Source organism: Malus domestica, chromosome 05 (genome assembly GCF_042453785.1).
Source record: "Malus domestica chromosome 05, GDT2T_hap1".
In the NCBI taxonomy this organism is placed as follows: Eukaryota; Viridiplantae; Streptophyta; class Magnoliopsida; order Rosales; family Rosaceae; genus Malus; species Malus domestica.
Window position 1 is genome coordinate 38,976,268 of NC_091665.1, and position 23,698 is coordinate 38,999,965.

Here is a 23,698-nt window from a genome sequence, read left to right on the forward strand (position 1 = left end):
GGATCGTTGAAAAAAGTTTCGTAGAATGCATATTGCATCAAAACTGTAGATTAAACAAACACTTAGAGTTAATATTATAAAATAAGATTTTGTGGTATCCACTAGTGCAAATATTTTAAATTAAGGATTGAATTTATTCATTACATTCTTATAGGGTCGATGAGTGTATATGTAAAAAATTATCAAAATCGGAGCTAAAATAACCATTAAATTGTGATTTTTCGTTTATAACTGTCGAAAACTTTTGCTCCGCTACGTAATCTATGAATCTTTGTTTTTACAATTTTTTACGTATGCAATCTTGGACTGTGTACAAATAAGTTTGACGGTTGGATCGTTGAAAAACGTTTCGTAAAATGCATATTGCATCAAAACGGTAGATTAAACAAACACTTAGAGTTAATATTATAAAATAAGATTTTGTGGTATCCACTAGTGCAAATATTTTAAATTAAGGATTGAATTTATTCATTACATTCTTATAGGGTCGATGAGTGTATCTGTAAAAAATTATCAAAATCGGAGCTAAAATAACAATTAAATTGTGATTTTTCGTTTATAACTGTCGAAAACTTTTGCTCCGCTACGTAATCTATGAATCTTTGTTTTTACAATTTTTTACGTATGCAATCTTGGAATGTGTACAAATATGTTTGACGGTTGGATCGTTGAAAAACGTTTCGTAGAATGTATATTGCGTCAAAACGGTAGATTAAACAAACACTTAGAGTTAATATTATACTATTATTAAGTATAAAATAAGATTTTGTGGTATCCACTAGTGCAAATATTTTAAATTAAAGATCGAATTTATTCATTACATTCTTATAGGCTCGAGGAGTGTATCTGTAAAAAATCATCAAAATCGGACCTAAAATAGCCGTTAAATTGTGATTTTTCATTTATAACTGTCGAAAATATTTGCTCCGTTACATAATCTTTGAATCTTTGTTTTTTACGATTTTTTACGTATGCAATCTCGGGCTGTGTACAAATAAGTTTGACGGTTGGATCGTTGAAAAAAGTTTCGTAGAATGCATATTGCGTCAAACGGTAGATTAAACAAATACTTAGAATTAATATTTTACTATTATTAAGTATAAAACAAGATTTTGTGGTATCCTCTAGTACAAATAGTTTAAATTAAAGATCGAATTTATTCATTACATTCTTATAGGGTTGAGGAGTGTAGCTGTAAAAAATCATCAAAATCGGAGCTAAAATAACCGTTAAATTGTGATTTTTCGTTTGACCGTCGAAAACTTTTGCTCCGTTACGTAATCTCTGAATTTTTTTTTTACGATTTTTTACGTATGCAATCTCGGACTGTGTACAAATAAGTTTGATGGTTGGATCGTTGAAAAAAGTTTCGTATAATGCATATTGCGTCAAAACGATAGATTAAACAAAAACTTAGAGTTAATATTATACTTCTATTAAGTATAAAATAAGATTTTGTGGTATCTACTAGTGTAAATATTTTAAATTAAAGATCGAATTTATTCATTACATTCTTTTAGGGTCGAGGAGTGTATCTGTAAAAAATCATCAAAATCGAAGCTAAAATAACCGTTAAATTGTGATTTTTCGTTTATAACTGTCGAAAACTTTTGCTCCGTTACATAATCTCTGAATCTTTTTTTTTTTATGATTTTTTACGTATACAATCTCGGATTATGTACAAATAAATTTGACGGTTGGATCGTTGAAAAAAGTTTCGTAGAATGCATATTGCGTCAAAACGGTAGATTAAACAAACACTTAAAGTTAATATTATACTATTATTAAGTATAAAATAAGATTTTATGGTATCCACTAGTGCAAATATTTTAAATTAAAGATCGAATTTATTCATTACATTCTTATAGGGTCGCGGAGTGTAACTGTAAAAAATCATCAAAATCAGAGCTAAAATAACCGTTAAATTGTGATTTTTCGTTTATAACTGTCGAAAACTTTTGTTCCGTTTCGAAATCTCTGGATGTTTGTTTTTTACGATTTTTTACATATGCTATCTTGTAGTATCTACAAACAAGTTTGACGGTTAGATCATGAAAACTAGTTTCGTAAAATGCATAAGTTTGCCAAAATTTTGAAGTGGGAAAAGTAATTTGTGCTAAATTTTTATTTATGTTTTTCTAGTATTGATTAGACAATATTTAGTTTGTGTGAAGACATTTTCATTGTACAATTCTCTTTTTGTTTTTTTATCGCATATTTTACATAGATTATTATCTATTAAACCAAAAATGTAAAAATTATCTATTAAACCAAACAATTATTTATTTAAATTTAAAAAACATATTATATTTAAATACATATTATTTATTTATTTATTAAACCAAACAACTATTGACACACTCCGATCCTAGAATCAAGGCGTGTTCTAAATTTTGGGTCGCTTTTCTGGAAGCTCTGATACCAAACTGACACACCCCGATCCTAGAATCAAGGCGTGTTGGCTACGTCACGCTCACGTGACGGCCAGTACGCCTTGATTCTAGGATCGGGGTGTGTCAACTATTATTTTATTTTTTTAAATCGTAACAAAATTTGGGGGGGGGGGATTTTGGGGGGAATGTTGACGCCATTTTTTTGCTATCGGTTAAAACCGACATTAATGAGAATTTTCTATCGGGTTTTTATTTTTAAAAAACATTTCTGTCGATTTTAACCGATAGTAATGAACATTTCCACATTATAACCCCTTCATCTCTTCCTTGCACCCGTGCTTCTCCCTTCCCCATTTTCTCCTCTTCTCATTTCCTTCTCCTTCTCTTCTCTCCTCTCCTCATTTACTTCCACTTCGAACACTTGCAACCAAAGTTCATTAGCTATCTCGAATATGGCGAAGAAGAAGGTAACACTCTCGCTCTCGCTCTTTCTCTTTCTCTCCATCTGTGTCTCTCTCTCTGTGTCTCTCATATGGCGAATAATTTTGTGTCGTTTGTTTCAGTGGGTTGCAAAGCTATTCGTTTCCTTCTGTTCCCAACAATAAAGATGAGATTTTTCAGCTGCTTTTGTAAATTACACAGCTACCCAAGACTTGCCCAGTTTGCTATTTTTGTATTTTATCATGTTTTTGTGATTTTTTAGTGGATCTGTCACTCCCAAATGATTATCCAATGATTGTAGCTACACCCATTTTGTCCATTTCTCCAAATGGATCTTGTATGATTTCACCTGATTGTGTTAGAAATCATTAGTTTTTTGGTGAAAGATTATGTTGGAAATTAGTGTGATCATTTTTACCTTGAGGGAGTTGACCAAATGTGAAACTAGCTGTTGTGGTTAAATATTTGGTGAATTTAGATTGAACTTGAAGATCATGTAACTCAAGGCAGCACTTGGCCCTCTGTTTGGACGCAATTTGAAGTACTGCACCGATGGATGCCTTCGGAGATATTTGGAAGCTCGGAGCTGGAATCTTGAGAAGGCGAAGAAAATGGTTGAAGAGACACTGAAGTGGAGGGCAACTTATAAGCCTGAAGAAACCCGTTAGGTAAGTTGGATGAACTTTTATGATATTCACAAACTAGAAATAGATATATTTGTAGGATGTTTGTTTCTCTTGATACGTTGGCAATTCTGCTTGAGCATAAACTAATCAACGTTTGAGTTTTGTATATTTTGTTTTCATCAAATATATGGCAGAATCAAAACTTAATATGGACTCAGATGGTGTTCTCCAACCACATTGCGTGTGAATTGCGTTCGTTTAATTCATTTGCATCATCTGCAGCTTACTTCTATGCATTGCACAAGCTATCGCCCGTCATACTTCTTGCCTAGAACTTTAAGGGCCCTGAAGTTTTCGAGATCGAGCTCCGGCGAGGTTTTGGATGATGAATGCAGAAATATTTTTTTATTATTAATATATTTTCTGTCGGTTTTATGCGACAAGAATGATTTTATTCGTTTTTATAATAAATTATCTGTCGGATATAACCGACAGAAATACTGTCGGTTTTAGTATTTTTTGTTGGTTTTATCCGACAGATATTATAATAAATAAATATATATCCTGTCGGTTTTAAAGTATTTTTTGTCGGAAAATTCATTTTCTGACGCAGGCAATTATGTCGCTTATTATATCCGTCACTGTATCCATTTTCTGTCGGATTTTGCTTAAAATCCAACAGTAATATAAATTTTTTGTCGGTTTTTGAACCGCCAGTTATAGTTAATTTTGTAGTAGTGTGTTGATGCACAAAACCGGAGGTCTTGAAACAACGTAAATCTGACCGTGAATCTGCTAGAAAGTAAAGAACACAAGATATCGTAGTTCACCCCAATGTTTGGGCTACGTCCACACTGATGTTGATATTGTTTCACTCTGAATGGTGAATATACAAGAAGGCTAGAGGCAATGTGCTCTCTGACCTATTTTTTGTGTTTGCCCTATCTGAGATTCTTTCTCTCTTCCCATGGCCTAAACCTTGACCTCTCCTAATGAGGAGAGTGAGGAGTCCTTTTATAGAATAAGGACTCCCCACTTATTACATATTTGCCCATTCATTTATTACATAATTACATTTGAGTCTCCCGAGTATTTATACGAGGTCTAAATACGGAGGCCCTAAATATGGTACAAACAACTTTCATTTTTGTTTTTTGTTTTTGTGTAAGGACCCTCTGACCGGGAGTCATGTTCTTCACTTTGTTTTAAATCTTAAATCATCTCCTTTCATGAATAAAATGTCTCTCGTTAATAAAAAAATTATGACATTCAAACAAATTGAAAATTAATACAGTTAATTGTTGAAAGTAGTGGACTGCTCTGGTGTTATTCTTTTGACCCCTTTAATGAAGTTATTTTCTAAGCAAAAATAAAAATAAAATTAAAACCAACACGCAATGTACTGCCACATCGTCACTTGCACAAGCTTTCACTCATAACATGCTCAATTCCCTTATCTTTCTCTCCATCTATTTCGTAATTTTTTGTTCTTTTTTTATTTTCCTCCTTTCTCTCTACTCTCACCCCTAACCACTCTCTCTATCCCGTCTCCTCTCACCCGTCCTCACTCACCTCTTCCTTTATGTGTCATGTCACTCGGTTTGTACTAGGGGTGGGTATGGTTCCAATCGGTTCGGTATTTTGCTAAAATAAAAACCAAACCGAATTTTTTATTCGGTTCCGGTCGGTTCAAATTTTTTCGATTTTTATTCGATTCGGTTTTTTCGGTTTTTTTCTGTCTGGTTTCAGTTCAGTTCTTTTTTTTTGTTTTTTGGGTCGTAAACAACTGAAAATCAACCCATTGTGTAGAGGTTTTAATTTGAAATGAAAAATCATGCTAGAGCTTAAATGTTTTAGACTCAAACAAATTTTTGAAGATTTCTAACTGTGTTCTGGTGATAAAATTCGCTTTGGTTAAGGGGAATAACTAACAAAGAAGAATAAAATTACGAGGTTCCTCAATGAACGTAAATATTCATCATCAATTGAAAGTGGCTACACCAAAAGAAAATGGCCAAAGAAGAATATGTGTCAAGTTAATTTCCCATCACCAAAATTTACGTTCATTGAGGTTCCTACTAAACCGACCAAACTGCACCGACGGTTTCGTTTGTTTTTTTTTTTGTTTTTTTTTTCGGTATGTAAACCAAACCTTCCCGTGTGCTTGCTTTTATTTGTTTTAATCATAATAGACATACCATGTACCCACCACAACAAAACAAACACTACAAAAAATATGGGCATTGCACACAATAAATTATTTGTGTCCATTGAGCCAAAGAGCACCAACATATGTGCCCATAAACCAATAGCAATAGTGCGGCAACTATAATATTGTTTGTGCCCTCTATAGGCATGTCCTTTGGTAATAAGGCACAATATTGCTTTTGTGCTCCCAAGAGAAAGCATAAATGACAACCTATTTGTGTATTAATTATGACAAGCATGTCAAATGATCTACAATCATGCGCACAGTTTTCAAATCATGCCCGATAGGGTCTATTTAAAAAATAAATAAAAATTTGAAACAAAACAAAAAATTCTAAATTTTCATAAAATCAACAAATCCCACAATATACATGTATTTCAGTTATTTACAACAAATCCCACATATTTACAACCAAGCCCTCCTGCATAATCCTATCCTCCCCTACTGCAGTCGTTGGACCCAAGTTCTTCATGCAATGTAACTTAACCACATTCCCTTCTTGCCTATAAGGAATCTTAGTAAGAAGCCTAGAGTAAGAAATATTTATAAGCATTCATTTCATTAAGATTATCGCATGCAAACCGTTCTCGTCTCCCAAGGAATTAAGGACATAATGACATTAGCAATTATTGAAAAACCAACCTAATTTGTGCACTCATATATATTTCCTTTACCATGAGCCATTTGATCATTCTCCTCATCAACAAATAGATCCCTAACATTGTTATCAGTTATACCAACGAACTTGCCCAAAACTTCAGGGCCATTAACAATCTAGCACAGTTCACAAGAACAGAAATCTCATCAATCACCAATGCAAACAACTAACTTATACAAGGATAAGTTGCATATCAAATAGCTTTGGAACCTTAAAATAATGTACTAGCATCAAAATTATGTGTTAAATCGGCATGGTTCAATGTTTACAGCTGGCAGAACTTAATCGATTCATTACCTAAGCCTATTGTGAAAAATAAGAATACAAGATTGTGACAATGAAATACCTAGTTCTTAATTTCATCTCAGATTCATGTGTCATCAATTGGTTAAGTCTTATTTGAAATTAAGGCTGAAACATAGAAAAGTAATCATTCAAACGAACACAACAAATTCTTAGTCCTAAGAGAATTGCAACTCTCAGAGATTTGATTATTAAAGAAAAGGTGGATCAAACTCCAAACCTTTAGTCCTTTCCCGTTCAACATCTTTCTGATTTGACACGCCATAAGAGAAAACAAAAAGAGGCCATAATTCAAATAACACACTAGTTTGAGAAAAAAAGAAAGCATCAAATGTTGCGTAATGGATATGATCCAAAGTCCAAACGCATCCAAATTCATACGTGCATAATGTTCGTTCTTTTTCTTTCTTTTGAAAATTAGACTCTGAAACTTCCCAAAATATTAACACTTTTAATGATTTCATTAATTGTGTTTATTAAGCACTATTAGTATACTAATACAAAACATAGAAAACTAAATATCATGAGTAAAACCTACTTATATTTCATGTAAGGCTCCAAATACCTTATGTAGGACTTTTGTATCTCAAGTATAAACATTAGCAAGCTGTAAGAACTTCACTCCATTTATCTCATTCCATAGAGTACCTATAACTTTCAACATCATAGATGCACATTTGTACCTGAGAACTATTCAGGGGAGCTTCCATTGTGGGTCGAGTGCCCTATACCTTTTTTTCATAGTTCACCAACGAGTTATCTAAAGAATTTAACAGCCAATATATAACTTTATGAATAATGAGAATCACAAATTTGATTATGTAATGAGCGGTATAAATGATAAATATCACATTATCATTCAAGACAAAAAATATGAGCCATTTTTCAATCTCTTTCTGAAAACTCAAAAGGACTCAATTTCAGAACGGTTTTTTTTTTTTCCACCCATATGCACATTTTGGGTTTCATTACTCTCCTCGCATCAATTTAAAAGGTACATAATTTCCAGTTTCATATATAAATAAGATAATTATCACAAATGTTGTCAATCTAATCAAATAATAAATGTAAAGACAAATACCAAAGCATCTGTAAACATACGCAGATAAAAAAATCCAATAACAAGACATACCGCTATAGGGAATGCCACACTACAAGGAAAATTTACGCACGGCCTTGACATCATCGGAACAAGCCCAATGGTAGTGCACACATTGTAACCTGCAATTACCGCTTGATTCACTTTAGAAATTAAATGCAGTCTTCCAATGTAGAACAATTTTCAATCCAAATTAAATGAGAAACGCTTCACCCTCTCCTGCAGAGTTCCATCAATTAGACCCCAACAAAATTAGCATATTTATGTTTATATTACTGAAAATATGATTTTAGCCCTTCCAACTCAATTTTCTTCATATAAAACCCTACATAACTTTTTTACTCAAAGAAAACCCAATGACTAGGATCCACATAAGCAAATTCATTAATTTCATATTAATTCACACATTTTACATTTTTCACATTCCTAAAATACCCCTATTACATATTTGATGTAGACAATTAATTGTGAGGAGAGAGTAAATGATTTTGCAACAAGAAAAAAAAAGACATTAATGTTAAAAATTTATTGCATATTAATTTTTTAGAAAGACTTTGAATTTTCATAAAACTATTCGATTCGGTTTTTTTCACCCTACTCTTGAATACTTTTGAATTTATCCTTTTTTTATTAATATATTAGAACATTGTATTTCATTATCTACATGCACATTAATTTACCTACAACAATTATACCATGGGTGTAATATAATATCTCTTTTTTACAATGATGCAAAATAATGTTTATACCAACAACAAAACGTGCCTAACATATGTACTAATACATGAAAAATAATTTACCTATATTAAGAAGAAATGTAGTTCGATGCATAGTATTAAAAATACTATGTTACACCCATGTTTATACAACAATAAAATGTGCCTAACATATCTAACAATACATGGAAAATAATTTACCTACAAGTTAGATAAATGTTATTTGGTTGGGTGTAGTATAATTTTTTTAATAATTGGAAAAATTAAATATAACTAGGTGCAGTGTAATTTTTTATATATAATTAGAACAAATTAATTTACCTACCTACTATTTGAAATGTTCATTTCTAATGATGCAAAATGTCACAGCCCGTCCCAAAGTTTTACACTCGTGATTGTAAATTGACGGAATTGCCCTTAAACGTGATTAAGATATGTGAATTATATATTGGTGAAATATATGTTCCTAAGTTATTTGGATATGGAATTTTGTGATTTGGGGTTAGGTAGGACCACACACCTCAAATCCCTCCCTATTTCCCGTACCCTGTCTCTCTCTCTCCTCCCTCACAATCTCTCATTCTCTGTCTCTCTCCTTCGAACTCAAACGGACGAGACCCAAAGACCGTCGAAACTTCCACCAACGACGGAGTTAAGACCACCATCAAACTCCTGGAACCTCCACGATCATGATGGTATCCATTTCAAGTAAGTTTTGCTTCGGAAAACCCTAGTTTCAAAGTTCCCGTGAAATGGTACTGTTCATGATCTTCTAAATGACTACGTTTTAGGCTAAAACAAGATCACAGCGAGCTTAGTGAGGTCCCAAGGAAGCTCGGAGTGCTTCGTTGGAAGTTTTTGGACGTAAGAACACGGAGATCGACAAGTTCAAAGTTTGGCCGGAGCTTTCGAGGAATTTTCCGGCGAATCCCCGGTGAGTTAGGAGTCGAGGTAGGTATCCATCTCTTCGTCTCGTCAAGTACTACAACTTTCCTTTTTGTTTCACTCAATTTCGTTGAGTATTGAAGAAGTTATACTCATTTGAAAAATACCCAGTTTCCGGCGACCTCCGAGGCTTTCGAGGCAGTTTCCGGCCAAACCACGGCGAACTAGGTGTTGTGCAAGGTACCATTCTCTTTGTCTCTTCAAGGGCTACAACTTTCGTTTTTGAATCACTTGATTTCGTTGAGAAATGACAAAGTTATGGCAATTTGAAAAACTGCCCAGAAAACGGCCGCCGGAAAAACCAGTCCGGCGACCCAAGGAAGAAGAAGGTGCGCGTGGGGGCGCGTGGACCCGTGCCTTCCTTGGCGCGTGGGGGCGCGTGCTACAGTAAAAAATTATTTTAAAAATATGGCGACGTCCGTGACGTCGAGTAGATTGGGACTCCGATTTGCGGATCTTCCGAAATTGGAGTTGTAAGTCCATAATATAGAATGTTAACCGTCACCTAGTTTTGTTAATTGACGGAGATCCGACCGTTGGATGGTAATGAAATTTTAGGAGGTTATCCTAGAGATATATTGTGGACCTCTGGAAGTTATGGATTTAAAATCCGAGTGGTGGATCTTCCGGATCGATCTACGTAGTGACGTATTTTATATAAGTTATATATTCTATCACTATGAATTCTGAGGTTGGAATTGATTATTGTTTTAGGCGCCGATCGTCATGACGCCTTGGCGTATTGTGCTAGGGAGTTGTAGGGCGAACTCCAGGTGAGTGGGCAGTTTTGTTTTCCGTATATATATATACTTGACGTTTTCCCAGAAATTGAAATTTAATGAAAGTATGCTTTAAATGCAATGTATAAAATTATATGAAAAGTATATAGAAATGTGAATCGAAATGCCATGCATGAAATGATATGAAAAGTATGAATTGAGATATGATGCATATGTATGAATTGGTGCTGTGGACGCACAGGTGAGTATAAGGTGAGTATATTACTGCTATGATGATGTTGAGATATATTGAGCTCATAACCTGCACCTTGGTATTAGTGCTTATTATTATTCACCGCATCGCATGCTCACCTTGGATCCAAGTAGATGCTAGTCGTACAGACCACCGGGGGTGGTTCCGACATGCCAGTCGTATAGACCATTAGAGGGGTTCCGACTGGTAGGTGACCTTAGATTATGTGCACAGATGATTGATGAGAGAAGCACTAGAGCATATTATTCTACCATTAAGTCGTACAGATTACATTAGGTAATTCCGACTTATGTGCAGTATAGTGCCGTACAGGTCATACTAGGTGACTCCGGCATGGCCGTATAGGTCACAGTTGGTATCTCCGGCTAGATGATATTTTGAGCTCTAGGTTCAACCGTACAGGGCCATTAGAGGGCCTCCGGTTGATTACTTTCTTGCACCTGATATGATTATTGTTGATGCATCCATACTTAACTGTTGAATTAGACATGGCATGGCATGATTGATAAAGAAAAATGTTGAGATAGTAAAAATGAAGTTTTGAGAATATATATGTATATTTATATTTTACATTTCTGGGAAAGTATACAAGTTTTACGGAGAGGGGTTACAACGTTTTGAGAAATGTTTGGATTTGGAAAAGAATTGTTTTACTGACCCACTCAATTTTGGTTTTGCGCCCCTCCAGGTTCAGGAATCACAAAGATGTGGTGACTACGAGGAATTCGACGGTGTTCTGACAGATTGGACAAAATTAGGACTCACCTTCGGGTGTATCAACTTATAAATTGTATAATTAAAGCTTCCGTACTGTGCAAATGGTTACGTCACTCTCACGTGATGGCCATCATGCCCTCATTCGGGACGGGGTGTGTCACAAAATGTTCATTACCTAACTACAAATTAATTTCCAATAATTTACCTACAACAATTATACCATGGGTGTAATGTAATATCTTTCTTTACAATGGTACAAAATATTGTATGTACCAACAACAAAACATGCCTAACATAAGTACTTGTACATGGAAAATAATTTAACTATAACAAAAGAAATGCAGTGTGATGTATAAAATCAACAATATTATGTTCCACTCATGTTTATATAATAACAAAACTTGTCTAATATATATAACAATACATATAAAATAGTTTACCTACATGTTAGAGGAATGTTATTTGATTCAAAATATATAATATAGGTGTATTATTTTTTTTCTAAATAATTGGAACAAACTAATTTACCTACCAATTAATATAGGTAAAATTGCTACAAAATATATCACGAAAAAAAAACTACTTTTCTAGTTTGACATGGATACGGTTAATGCAAACACTTTTTACATTTTATTTCACTTTTTCTACTACTTTTAATTTGGCATAAATTTAGGAATTTGGAAAATGGACCATAAAGTATGAGTGGCATGAGTGTAAATAAATTGTATTAATAGGTCAATAGTGTTCCCATATGTTTGCAAATTTTAAATTTGGGCTTAAAATGAATCTTTAAAGATAGATGAGTTTTTATCTAGAAATATTGAGTTGTAAGGGCCAAAATCTAAAGGACCCTTTATATTACATCTAAAGCCTAAAAACAACTATCAAACTCACATTTCTTTTGATTTCTATATAAAACAAACTTGTACACAAATCAAACGAATTTAAGCACAATCTCAAATTCAAGCTCCAAATAATTAGTGAGGAAAAAGTGAATCACTTACCAGGTTCCCTGAGGAGACCTTGAGTTTCCTGTGGGATACCCAAAAATCATAGAAAAATAACAAAGGAAAAGTCCACATCCGAGAGGAGTCCATGATGCAGTGGTTGTCCAGTTGACAGACGATATCCATCGACGGAGTCTGAGAGAGGCAAAAATGGGTTTGTTTGAATCTGAACCAGATCAAATCCCCTTTTGATTATAACCCAAAAGAGAAAAAAGCTCAGTTCCCTTTTTGTTTCAAATGAACCCTAACCCTAACATTAATCACAAATTTATTAACTAAATTAACCAATACAAGTTCTAAGTTCTTACCATTTTACCTGGAACGAAGTGGAGAGGAAGAAATCGCATTATGTAGGCACTGAACTGAAGGGGAACTGGGGATGATATGAGAGTTGAGGCCGATTGATTTGTAGATTATGTGTGAAGAAGAAGGATTTGCAGAGTATGTGAGAATGTGTGAACTCGACTTGAGACTTGAGTTGAGAGTGTGTGTAATTTGATGGGGAAGGATTTGCACATTCTATTTCTGCATGAGATGTGAACTCGACTTGAGAATTGGGATGAGAGAGAGAGAGAGAGAGAGAGAGAGAGAGAGAGGCGTGAAGATTGAGGAAAGTGTTTTTTTTTTAATTTTGTTTAAAACATTATTTTAAACAAAGGGCAGAAAAAATCTACCTTTACTTTAAATATATTAAATTATAAGGCACGATGACATTTATGGTGTCATTGCAAATTAATAAAAAATCTCTATCACTGACCTTAAAGGCACAAAAGTCATGGTCTCTATCACGGAATGAGCATTGTTCCACCCTCTTGGTGTTTAAACAGACACAAACACCTCATTTGTGTCCCTAATTTTGTGCCCAAAAACGTGGTAGTGTTGCAAACTCTTGTGCAAAGCTTATGCTTCTGTGTTACATAATTATTACATGGGTAGATTGTTGGAGTGTAGGAAGTGTTAGGAAAGTTACTAAAGGCTTGGAAGTATGGAACTTTTTCATCTTTTGAAACTTTTGGGATTTCAATTATTAATTATCTACATGTAATGCTTTCTCTAGTAGAACATTTGACATTTGAACTTTAAGAATGTCTGAATGTGATATTTAAGTATCTATATGTACTGCCTTCTCCGTTAGATCTTTTGAACTTTGGAACTTTTAATCTTTTGGAACTTTTGGATTGTAATATTTTGAAAATTTGAAGCTTTGATGAATTTCTTTTTTTATAACTTTAAGAATGTTTGAATGTTAAACTTTGAATTTAACTAGTGTTCACACAAACCGAAAACCGACCCAAACCAACCCGTCATTGTTGGTTAACCGACGTTATCGATTTTAGACCCAACTTCATCGGTTTCGGTTTGCAATTTTGACTTAACCAACTAGGTCGGTTTGGTTTCGATTTTGGCCCAAAACCGATCCAACCCAACCCGCGTCCACCCCTATTTTGTACCACATAATTCTAAAGAATAAACAATCATGAAAACAAAACAAAACTCAATGAGATTGAAAAAATTTGATACTGAACTGCTGAAGACAAACTAAACAACCACAAAATTCTGCCTATGGTGACTTATGGGAGAGACAAGAATGTTTCTACTTTAGTAAGTAGATGACCGAGAGAGAGAGAGAGAGAGAGAGAGAGAGCAAAAAAAAATCCGTTGCTTTTTCTGGCAACAAATATTCGAAAGCTTCACATGGAACACTTGTCCTCAATTTGTACCAATTTAGAATTAAGAGGATTTTTTAATTCAGAAATTTTATTTGAATTTATATAACTTTACTTTACACCAAACTTAAATTTATTTGTAAATTATTTTTCTTACTTTATTATGTAATTACAATCAGGTACGAGATAAAATTAACAATTAAACTAAAAATTATCAAAAAAAGCCACACCCGATGATCAAATCATTACAATCACGCAATCTTTATCTCGTACCTGATTGTAATTACATAATAAAGTAAGAAAAATAATTTACAAATAAATTTAAGTTTGGTGTAATTTAGTGCTAGCATATGCAGTTGCAGCTGGTTTGAGTTTTCCATATTCTTTTTGTCATAGAAGTTGGGGAGGAATAAACTAAAAGAAATTCTGAAAATGTTCTGTGAAAAAATTCCTAGTCCTAGCAGTGATGCTCTGTCCATAGCTTTTGCTTTGCTGTGCTATGAACTTGCAAAGATTCTAGAGGAAATGAGATTTATCGAGAGCAACGCTCGAGAAGAAAACGTATGCTTCGATTTTGGGTTTTTAATTTTAAGTGGGTGTAAAAATACGTTTATGTATTGAAATGAGTTTGTGAAGGTAATTTATATAGTAAATTTGGGTTTAAAAATACATTGATAGTTTAATTAAAAATAATTTAGGTGTAGAATAAAATTGTAGAGTAAATTGTAGCAATGGTCCCTGAACTTTACTCAAATTGGACCAATGGTCCCTCAACTAAAAATCCATTACCATTGGTCCCTCAACTTATCAAAATGTGTAGCTATAGTCATTTTCATTAATTTCTTCAAAATTTTGTCAAAATATGTTATGTTAGAATAACCATTTATTTAATTAGGGTCCCTCAACTCATCAAAGTGTGTAATTATGGTCATTTTTGTCAACTACGTAAAAAATTTTGTCAAAACGAGTTATGTTTGAAGGACCATAGCTACAATTGGGACAAAGTTAAGGGACAATTTCTCCAGTTGAATTAAAATTGAAGGACCAAAGGTAATGGATTTTTAGTTGAGGGACCATAGCTGCACGTTTTAATGAGTTGAAGGACCAATGTTAATGAATTTTTAGTTGAATGACCATTGCTCCAATTTGAGTAAAGTTTAAGGACCATAGCTACAATTTACTCAAAATTGTATGGGTTCAAATAAAATTTCTCTTTTCAATTTCATATAGTTGAGGGAAGAGATAATCAGGGAGATGTAAAAAGATGCTGAAATTAAAATAGATAATAGATTAAGGATTGGTTTGAGATTGTGGTGCTTTAAAAAAACATTTTATTACAAAATCTGGAACATCAAATATTTTTGGTAAAACAAAAATAAAAAGTTTTTTTTAATTGCAATAACAGTATAAAAAAAAGCATAAGTAGGGTCTACCATATTTTTTTTTTAACAACGATATTATTTACACTAAGGGGGATGAGGTGGGCTTAGCCTCACAATGTGCTAGTAATAATGTAATTCAGATTCACCTTTGACGAGAGTTGAACTTAAGATCTCTCACTTACAAATGAAGAGAAATATTATTAGACAGTAGTACTAAGTGGCAGGTCTACCATGCTTCTAAAAAAATGTTTTTTCTCCAAAGCATAGTAATCAGTGCCCCTTTAATGAAAATTTTAAATGGCAAATATACCCCTAAATATTTTGCAAAATTACAATCTTTGCCTCTATTATTTTCTGTGCCAGTTATATATCACATTAAATATTATATCATTTTTAGTCATTTAACATATTCATAACAATTTATATAAAAGTTTACCAAATACTTAGACACTGTTTTTTTTTGTTAAAAGCACTTCTACAAAAAAAAAAAAAAAAAAAACCCCAAACACTCAACAACTTTATCTTACGGTAGTTAATTCTTATAGTACAGCAAAAGCAGTTTTATTTTATTTTATTTTTTATTTCTATAAAAAAAAAACACAGCAATACCCTTAAGGGTTCGTTTATAAGTGCTTTTAAAATGATTAAAAGCGCTTTTAGAGAAAAATGTTTTTTAAGTTCCAAAAGCATTTGAAATGCTTCTAAAAAAACTTCAATTTATGTGCTTCTTCTATAAAGCACTTCAAGTGTTTTTCCAAGATTTACTTGCGTTTTTACTAAGGATTGATTCTAAAAATATTTTCATCAAAACTGCTTTAGAGAGGCCTTCCAAAACTACAGGGACCTTGAAATTGGCGCCAATCTAGATAATCGGATAAACTTTGAAACTGCTAAAGTTTATGGAAGCAAGTATTTCAAGGGTAATTTTGAAAGATTGGTACGTGTCAAAACTGCGGTTCATACCCTAAATTTCTTCAAGCATGAGCAAAGCATCCCACCACTTTAGAGAGGGAGAGACAAGACTGAAAGAATAAAGGATATGAAACTAATTGTATGCCACAATTTTCTTGTTTCGATAATACTTTGAAGAGTTAAACTCTGTTTACTATCCTTATGTTTCGTGATTTTCAACATTAGTATATCAAGCTTTCGTCCCAAAGTCATACCTAAAGTGTAAATTTTGGGACAGTCTCATACATCCATTAGTCAAACTATTAATTCTCCCGTTAAGTGATAACGTGGTGCCCATGTGGACAATGATTGGGCGCCACGTGTCATTAAGGGTCCACGTGGAATTTTTTTTCTTTTTTTTTTCTTTCTTTTTCTTTTTTCTTTCTTTCTTCTCGGTTGATGTGGAATTTTTATTTATTCTTCTTCTTTTTCTTTTTCTTCTTCTTTTTTCTTTGAATCTATGATTTGGGGATAAATCTAGGGTTTCAGTTTTCCTCCCCATTTTCGTTCTTCCACAACTAAAAATCATCACAAAACAACCACCAAAGATCAAATCTTTACACTAAACTGTTATGAACTGGTTGTGATTGTCTTAATCACAAAGAGGTTTTAGCTAATAACAGTAAGGGCTAAATTGTAAGGTAGTTAAGGGTAATTGTAAGGAGTTAAGCATGGGGGGTTCAATTGTAATGAGCCAAGAATTATTAGAGGTTTTAGAAATTACTAAGAGTAGTGTCCAGGTGGCATTCTTGTATTGGGAATTATGCAGCATGAGGGTTATACATGCTCCTGAGTTGATAGTAACAGGCAGATTTGGAAATTAATAGAATATTTTGTGTTCCCTTTCTCTTTGTCCTCTCGCCATTTCCATACTACCTAGCTACCAGTGAGATTGATTCTCCGGCACCGGTGTGATCTTAACATTGGTATCAAAGCCTAGGTGCCCGACGCTGCGGGTCTTGGTGACGTGACGTGCCGCCTCGTGATTACCGCCTTAGGAGTATGGGCTCCAAGGGACTTGGTGACGAGGGACTGGGCGAGATGATTACTGTCGTGGGCGTAAGGCTTCCGAAGGATGGTGTAATGTTATGATCCCACATCGACTACACATATAGGAGTGTAGGGGTTCTTAAGTCTTTGGGGTCCTCCTAGCTATTGGACTAGTCTTTTGGGTTGGGCTCTTCCCTTGGGCTTGAGTACCTAACATTGGTATCACCCTCCGATCCTGTATTTTCTCTTCCGTGCATGCTCCGTCCTAAACCAAACACTTTTTCAAACACCATGGATGCTCGTTTTGCCGCTTTCGAAGCTGACTTTCCATCCATCATTCGTGAGGCGGTGAAATCCACTTTGGATGATCAATTCTCCTCTCGGCTAGACGCACGTCTTCCTGTATATTTTGAGCAATTCTGTCGTGAGCTCCACCATGAATTTCCCAGTCGTCGGGAGGGTGAAGGGTCCTTTCACCCACCAACTTCCGATTTCCTTGCTCCTCCAGATCTGGCACAACTTCAGCCACCTCACAGTCCTGGAAAATAGCTTCCCCGACCGCCTTGGCAACAGCGGCTCGAATTTCCCCGTTTAACTAAAGGTGACGATCTCATTGCTTGGATCTACAAAGCGGAGCAGTTTTTTACCTTCTACGGGATCCCGGACGCTCACCATGTTCACACTGCTTTCTTCCATTTTGAGGGGGAGCTTCTTCACTGGTTTCATTGGATTGATTGTACCAACACCACACCCACTTGGCCGGAGTTTACCCAAGCTCTTTGTCGCGAGTTTGGACCATCTGAATTTGATGAGAGTGCCGAAGCTCTTTTCAAACTTCGACACACAGGTACTCTTCGTGATTACATCGCTGAATTTTGCCATTTGGCTACTCGATCACCGGAGATTAGTCCTCTTTTATTACGTAGTTGCTTTCTTAGGGGGTTAAAAAAGGAACTGGGCTACGATGTTAAGTTGTTGAAACTTGCAACTGTGCATGAGGCTATTGCCATTGCAGTGCAACTCGATTCAAAACTCACTTAGCTGAAATTACCTCCACCTCGGCCTTCTACATACTCTAAACTCTCCTCTACCACCGTCACTCCTCTTTCCCATACCCTGCCTAAAACTAACAACCTTGCTATTAAGAAATTGACTCCTGCTGAGATTCAAAGGAAAAGGGAACGTGGTGAATGTTGGTTCTGCAATGACAAGTAGGTCCCTGGGCATAAGTACAGCCTAAAGCAACTGCTTATGATGGAAATATCTGATTCCGAAGTTTCAGAAGATGATATAAGGGTGGATCAACCTGAATTTCAAAACATAGAGCTCAATGAGTGTGCGTTTTATAGCACAAATGGCTGCCTTACAGCTCAAACTATGAAGGTGCTTGGTCAAGTTAATGGCCACACCGTGAAGATCTTACTCGATTCGGGTAGTTCTCTCAACTTTGTTGATTCCAAACTATTAAAACAATGTGGATGGCAAGCTCACACTACCAGGTCTTTTGAAGTCATGATCGCGGATAGGGGCAATATTACAAGTTTTGGTTGTTGCAAGGCCATGGAGTTAACTTTAGCAGGGTATCATTGTTCTACAGATTTGTATTCCCTGCTACTTGGTGGTTGTGATGTGGTTTTAGGGGTGCAATGGCTTTCCACCGTCAGTACTGTGTTAAGGGATTTCCAGCTCCTTACTATGAAGTTCACTAAAAACCACCATACTTATAAGTTGTCTCATCATTCCTCCAATGCCTCAAGCATTCACGAAGTCTCATTGCATCAGCTTCAAAAAGAGTTAACTCACTCTAATTTGGGATTGTTCTTGTACTCCATGGAAAATGAGAAGTTCGAATCCTGTGAATTGAGTTCAGTTCAGTTGCAGGAATTGCAGCACCTATTGCATGACTTCGAGGCTATTTTTGTCGTGCTACTCAGTTACCTCCTCCACGAAACCATGATCATCACATTCCTCTGCTGCAAGGGGCAAAACCACCAAGCATTCAACCATACCACTACGGACCATTGCAAAAAATCGAAATCGAAAAGGAAGTTCAAGAGCTACTCGAGGCCGGGTTCATAAGGCAAAGCCATAGTCCATTCTCTTTTCCTGTGCTATTAGTGAAGAAGAAGAATGACACTTGGCGAATGTGCATTGATTATAGGGAGCTCAATGTCCTCACTATTAAGGATAAGTACCCTATACCCCTTATTGATGATTTATTGGATGAATTGCTTGGATCCCTCTATTTCTCTATGTTGGACTTGCGCTCTGGATATCACCAGATATTAATGCAACTTGGAGACATTGAAAAAACTGCATTTAGGACTCATAAGGGCCACTATGAGTTCCTAGTAATGCCTTTTGGGCTTACAAATGCTCCTACTACATTTCAAAGTTTGATGAACGATGTGTTTAAGCCTCATTTGAGGAAATTTGTGTTAGTCTTCTTTGATGACATCCTCATTTATAGTAAGACCTGGGAGGCTCATTTGGCTCACTTGAAAGCGGTGTTTGAGCGTTTACAAGCCAATCAACTATTTCTCAAGAAATCCAAATGTTCATTTGGACAAAATCGGGTGGAGTATTTGAGACATGTTGTATCTCGAGAAGGAGTGGCACCTGACCCTGGAAAAATCCACGTTATACAAAACTAACCTGCACCAAAAACTGTCAAGGACTTGAGGGGCTTCTTAGGTTTAACAGGCTACTATCGAAAGTTTGTCCCGGGCTATAGTAAAATTTGCCAGCCTTTATATCGATTGATAAAGAAGGATGGGTTCCATTGAACTGCAGAAACTCAGTAAGCCTTTGATAAGCTTAAGGTCGCCATGATTTCTCCACAAGTTTTGGCTTTATCGGATTTTTCGAAACCATTTGAAGTGGAATATGATGCTTCTGGTTGTGGTATTGGAGCTGTGTTGTAACAAGGTGGACGGCCTATTGCTTTTTCCAGCCAGTCATTTGGCCCAAGGAAACAAGCATTTTCCACTTATGAGAAAGAGTTGATTGCCGTGGTCTCTGCAGTGAAGAAATGGTAGAATTATTTACAGGGAAGGCATTTCATCATCAAGACTGATCATAGCAGTCTTAAATACTTCCTGCATCAACGAGCTAACACTGCATTTCAACAGAAATGGGTTTCTAAGTTACTGGGGTATGATTATGAGATCCAATTCAAAAGTGGATCCCAAAATGCCGCTGCCGATTCATTGTCTCGATTACATGGAGTGACTCAATTACATAAACCTGCTCCTCGATTCATGGGGGAATGCAATGCCATTTCTTACCCTTACAATGGTTGGATGGATGACTTGAGAAGAAGTACTGAACGAGATGAGTGGGTTGTAGCAAAGAAAAAAGAAGTGGTTGAATCTGCAATGAATGGCACATGAGGATTTACTTTGGGAAAGTGCACTGTCGATAATGGTTTGTTGTTTTACAAGAAGAGGGTGGTGTTAAGCCCTCACTCTGAGTGGAGAAGGAAGATCCTAGAAGAGCACCATTGTACTCCATTGGCTGGTTATTAAGGGGTCCTAAAAACATACTACAGGATCAAGATGAGCTTCTATTGGCAAGGAATGAAGAAAGATATTCAGAACTATGTAGCAAATTGTCAAGTGTGCTAACAAAACAAAGTGGTGACCATTGCCCCACCAGGAATGCTGCAACCTTTGCCAATTCCTCAAAGAATTTGGACAGACATCAGCATGGATTTCATAATGGGGTTACCTCTATGCAAGGGTAAATCGATGATATTAGTGGTAGTTGACAGATTATCCAAGAGTGTTCATTTCATAGCTATGGCTCATCCTTACACTGCAATCATAGTAGCACATGCCTTTGTTGATAATGTCCTAAAACTACATGGTATACCAAGTTCAGTGGTCAGTGATAGAGATCTCATCTTTGTAAGTGCTTTTTGGAGGGAATTGTTCAAACTACAGGGGTTAAAATTGTGTATGAGCTCGGGCTACCATCCTCAAAGCGATGGACAAACGAAAGTGATGAACTAGTGCCTTGAAACCTATTTGAGATGTTTTGTTGGCGGACAACCAATGAGATGGGTTCAATGGCTTCCTTGGGCTGAATGGTGTTTCAACACTTCTTACCATTCATCAGCCAAGTTCACACCCTTTGAGTTAGTCTACGACTACCCACTACCCCAAAGTCTACCCTATGAATTTGGTACTGCAAGGGTGGAAATAATGGAACAAAGTTTCTTGGAAAGGGATAAGGTCTTATCTGTTTTAAAAAACAACCTGGAATTGGCTCAAAATCGCATGAAGGTGCAGCATGATAAAAGAGAACTGAAAGGCAATTTGAAGTGGGAGATTTCGTGTATCTGAAGTTAGTTCCTTATCAGTTGTAGGCTATATCCCCTCACAGTTACCATAAGCTTCAACCAAGGTACTATGGGCCTTATGAGATTTGTGAGAAGATTGGTAAGGTAGCCTATAAACTAAATCTGCCAACTAACACGAAAATCCACCTTGTATTCCATGTGAGTCATTTGAAGAAACAATTAGGGAGTAATGTGATGCCTCAGAATGTCCTACCTCAGGTGGTCGAAGATGGGTTAACAAGAAACACACCAGTGGCAGTGTTGGCAAGAAGGATTTATAAGAAAGGCAATGTTGCAGAGGTCCAGTTGTTAGTGAAGTGGCAGGATCAAGAGGAATCGGAGGCTACTTGGGAAGATTTTGATGAGTTTAGGGCTAAATACCCTACATTTCAACTCTAAGCAAACCTTGAGGACAAGGTTTTATAGGGGGAAGGTATTGTTATGAACTGGTTGTGATTGTCTTAATCACAAAGATATTTTAGCTAATAACAGTAAGGGCTAAATTGTAAGGTAGTTAAGGGTAATTGTAAGGAGTTAAGCATAGGGGGTTCAATTGTAACGAGCCAAGAATTATTAGAGGTTTTAGAAATTACTAATAGTAGTGTCCAGGTGGCATTCTTGTATTGGGGATTATGCAGCATGAGGGGTATACATGCTCCCGAGTTGATTGTAACAGGCAGATTTGGAAATTAATAGAATATTCCTTGTTCCCTTTCTCTTTGTCCTCTCGCCATTTCCATACTACCTAGCTACCGGTGAGATTGAGGGCTGGTTTGGTATTGCTGTGCTTTGAAAAAAAGTTGTTGTGAGAATAAGCGGCTGTGCTGTGAGAATAAGCGGCTGTGAAATAAATCAGCAGAGTGTTTGGTAAACTTTTTTGTAAAAGTGCTTTTGGAAAAAAAAGCAGTCTAATAGTGGGTCTTTTCATTAAATAAGCATTGTAGCTCCGTGTGCTTTGAAAAAAAGCCAGTTTTCCAAAGCTACAAATAGTAGCTTCAGGTTTTTCCTTTGATTTCAGCTTATTCTCACAGCAGCTTCCAAAATAAGCATTTTTTCAGTTTACCAAACACCTAAAACCCTCACAGCTTTTTTTCATGGGTGCTTTTTTTTTAAGCACCTCACTCCCAAACTAGGTCTGATTCTCCGGCACCGTTGTGATCTTAACATAAACCCCATGTGATTAGCACAACCCAATAATCAAAATCATCTAAAAAACACAAAAACCAACAAAAGGGCAGCTAAATTTCACAATTTTGGAACTGGGTTTCTTCAAGATTCAGAAGGAAGTACCCAAAAAAAAATTGATCTGGGTATTGAGAAAGTGAGTGAAAGAAAGAGATTTTCCAGAGAAAGTGATAAAATTGTTCAAAAGAAAAAAAAAGTGAGACGGGAAAAAAGAAAATGGACGAGATTTGAATTTGATGGACTAGATATGGGAGCGAGCCGTTGAGATAGCGCTAGAGGGTCAGACTGACCAGGCTGCGGCTTGAGCCCTAACCCTTGATCGCGCCCAGAACCACGCACATCCCCGATGCCACCGCCGTGATCCGACCAAAAACCGAGTCGCACTTGACCTGCATATTCAACATCTGCACCGACGCCGGGGGAAGAGGATGAGGGTTGAGTGGCTGGAGTCGAAGAGGGATGGGAAGGATGGATGTGCAGAGGTTGGGTGGGTGTAGAGGAGAAAAGGGAGGGAGGGTCCGGCGGGGGGGGGGGGGGTCGAGGAAGAAGATGCCCATTATGTTTTTCAATTTTTTTACCCCTCCTCTGTAGAGAAGAAAGAAAGAAGAAAAGAAAGAAGAATAAATAAAAATTCCACATCAACCGAGAAGAAAGAAAGAAAAAGAAAGAAAAAAAAAGGAAAAAAAAATTCACGTGGACCCTTAATGACAAGTGGCGTCCAGTCATTATCCACATGGGTTCCACGTCATCACTTAACGGGAGAATTAACAGTTTGACCAACGGATGTATGAGACTGTCCCAAAATTTACACTTTAGGTATGACTCTAGGAAAAAACTTGATGTACTAAATGTTGAAAATCACAAAACATGAGAGTAGTAAACATAGTTTAACCCTACTTTGAATATGTTAATTATTCTCATTTTCTTTTGAAAGTATAAAAAAATTGGTCAGAACAATTTAGGCTCTCAATAATTATTCCTAATTGTTTTGATATACGTTGATTGGTTTGTTCTCTAATGATGCACAAAACAAGATAATACAGTTAAAAATCACTGTAATACATGCATATGTTT

General features: G+C 35.8%; 2 long non-coding RNA genes across 2 annotated transcripts; both read left to right on the plus strand.

Annotated features, from left to right (window-relative positions):
- The first annotated feature begins 2,743 nt into the window (after positions 1-2,743).
- LOC139195976 (uncharacterized) lies at positions 2,744-3,149 on the plus strand. Its single transcript, XR_011581065.1, has 2 exons — positions 2,744-2,860; positions 2,957-3,149. It is a non-coding gene; the product is annotated as an uncharacterized lncRNA (long non-coding RNA).
- A 5,769-nt stretch (positions 3,150-8,918) lies between these two features.
- On the plus strand, positions 8,919-11,322 carry LOC139196548 (uncharacterized). The gene is made up of 5 exons (XR_011581590.1): positions 8,919-9,153; positions 9,237-9,396; positions 9,502-9,570; positions 10,105-10,163; positions 11,072-11,322. It is a non-coding gene; the product is annotated as an uncharacterized lncRNA (long non-coding RNA).
- Positions 11,323-23,698: the final 12,376 nt, after the last annotated feature.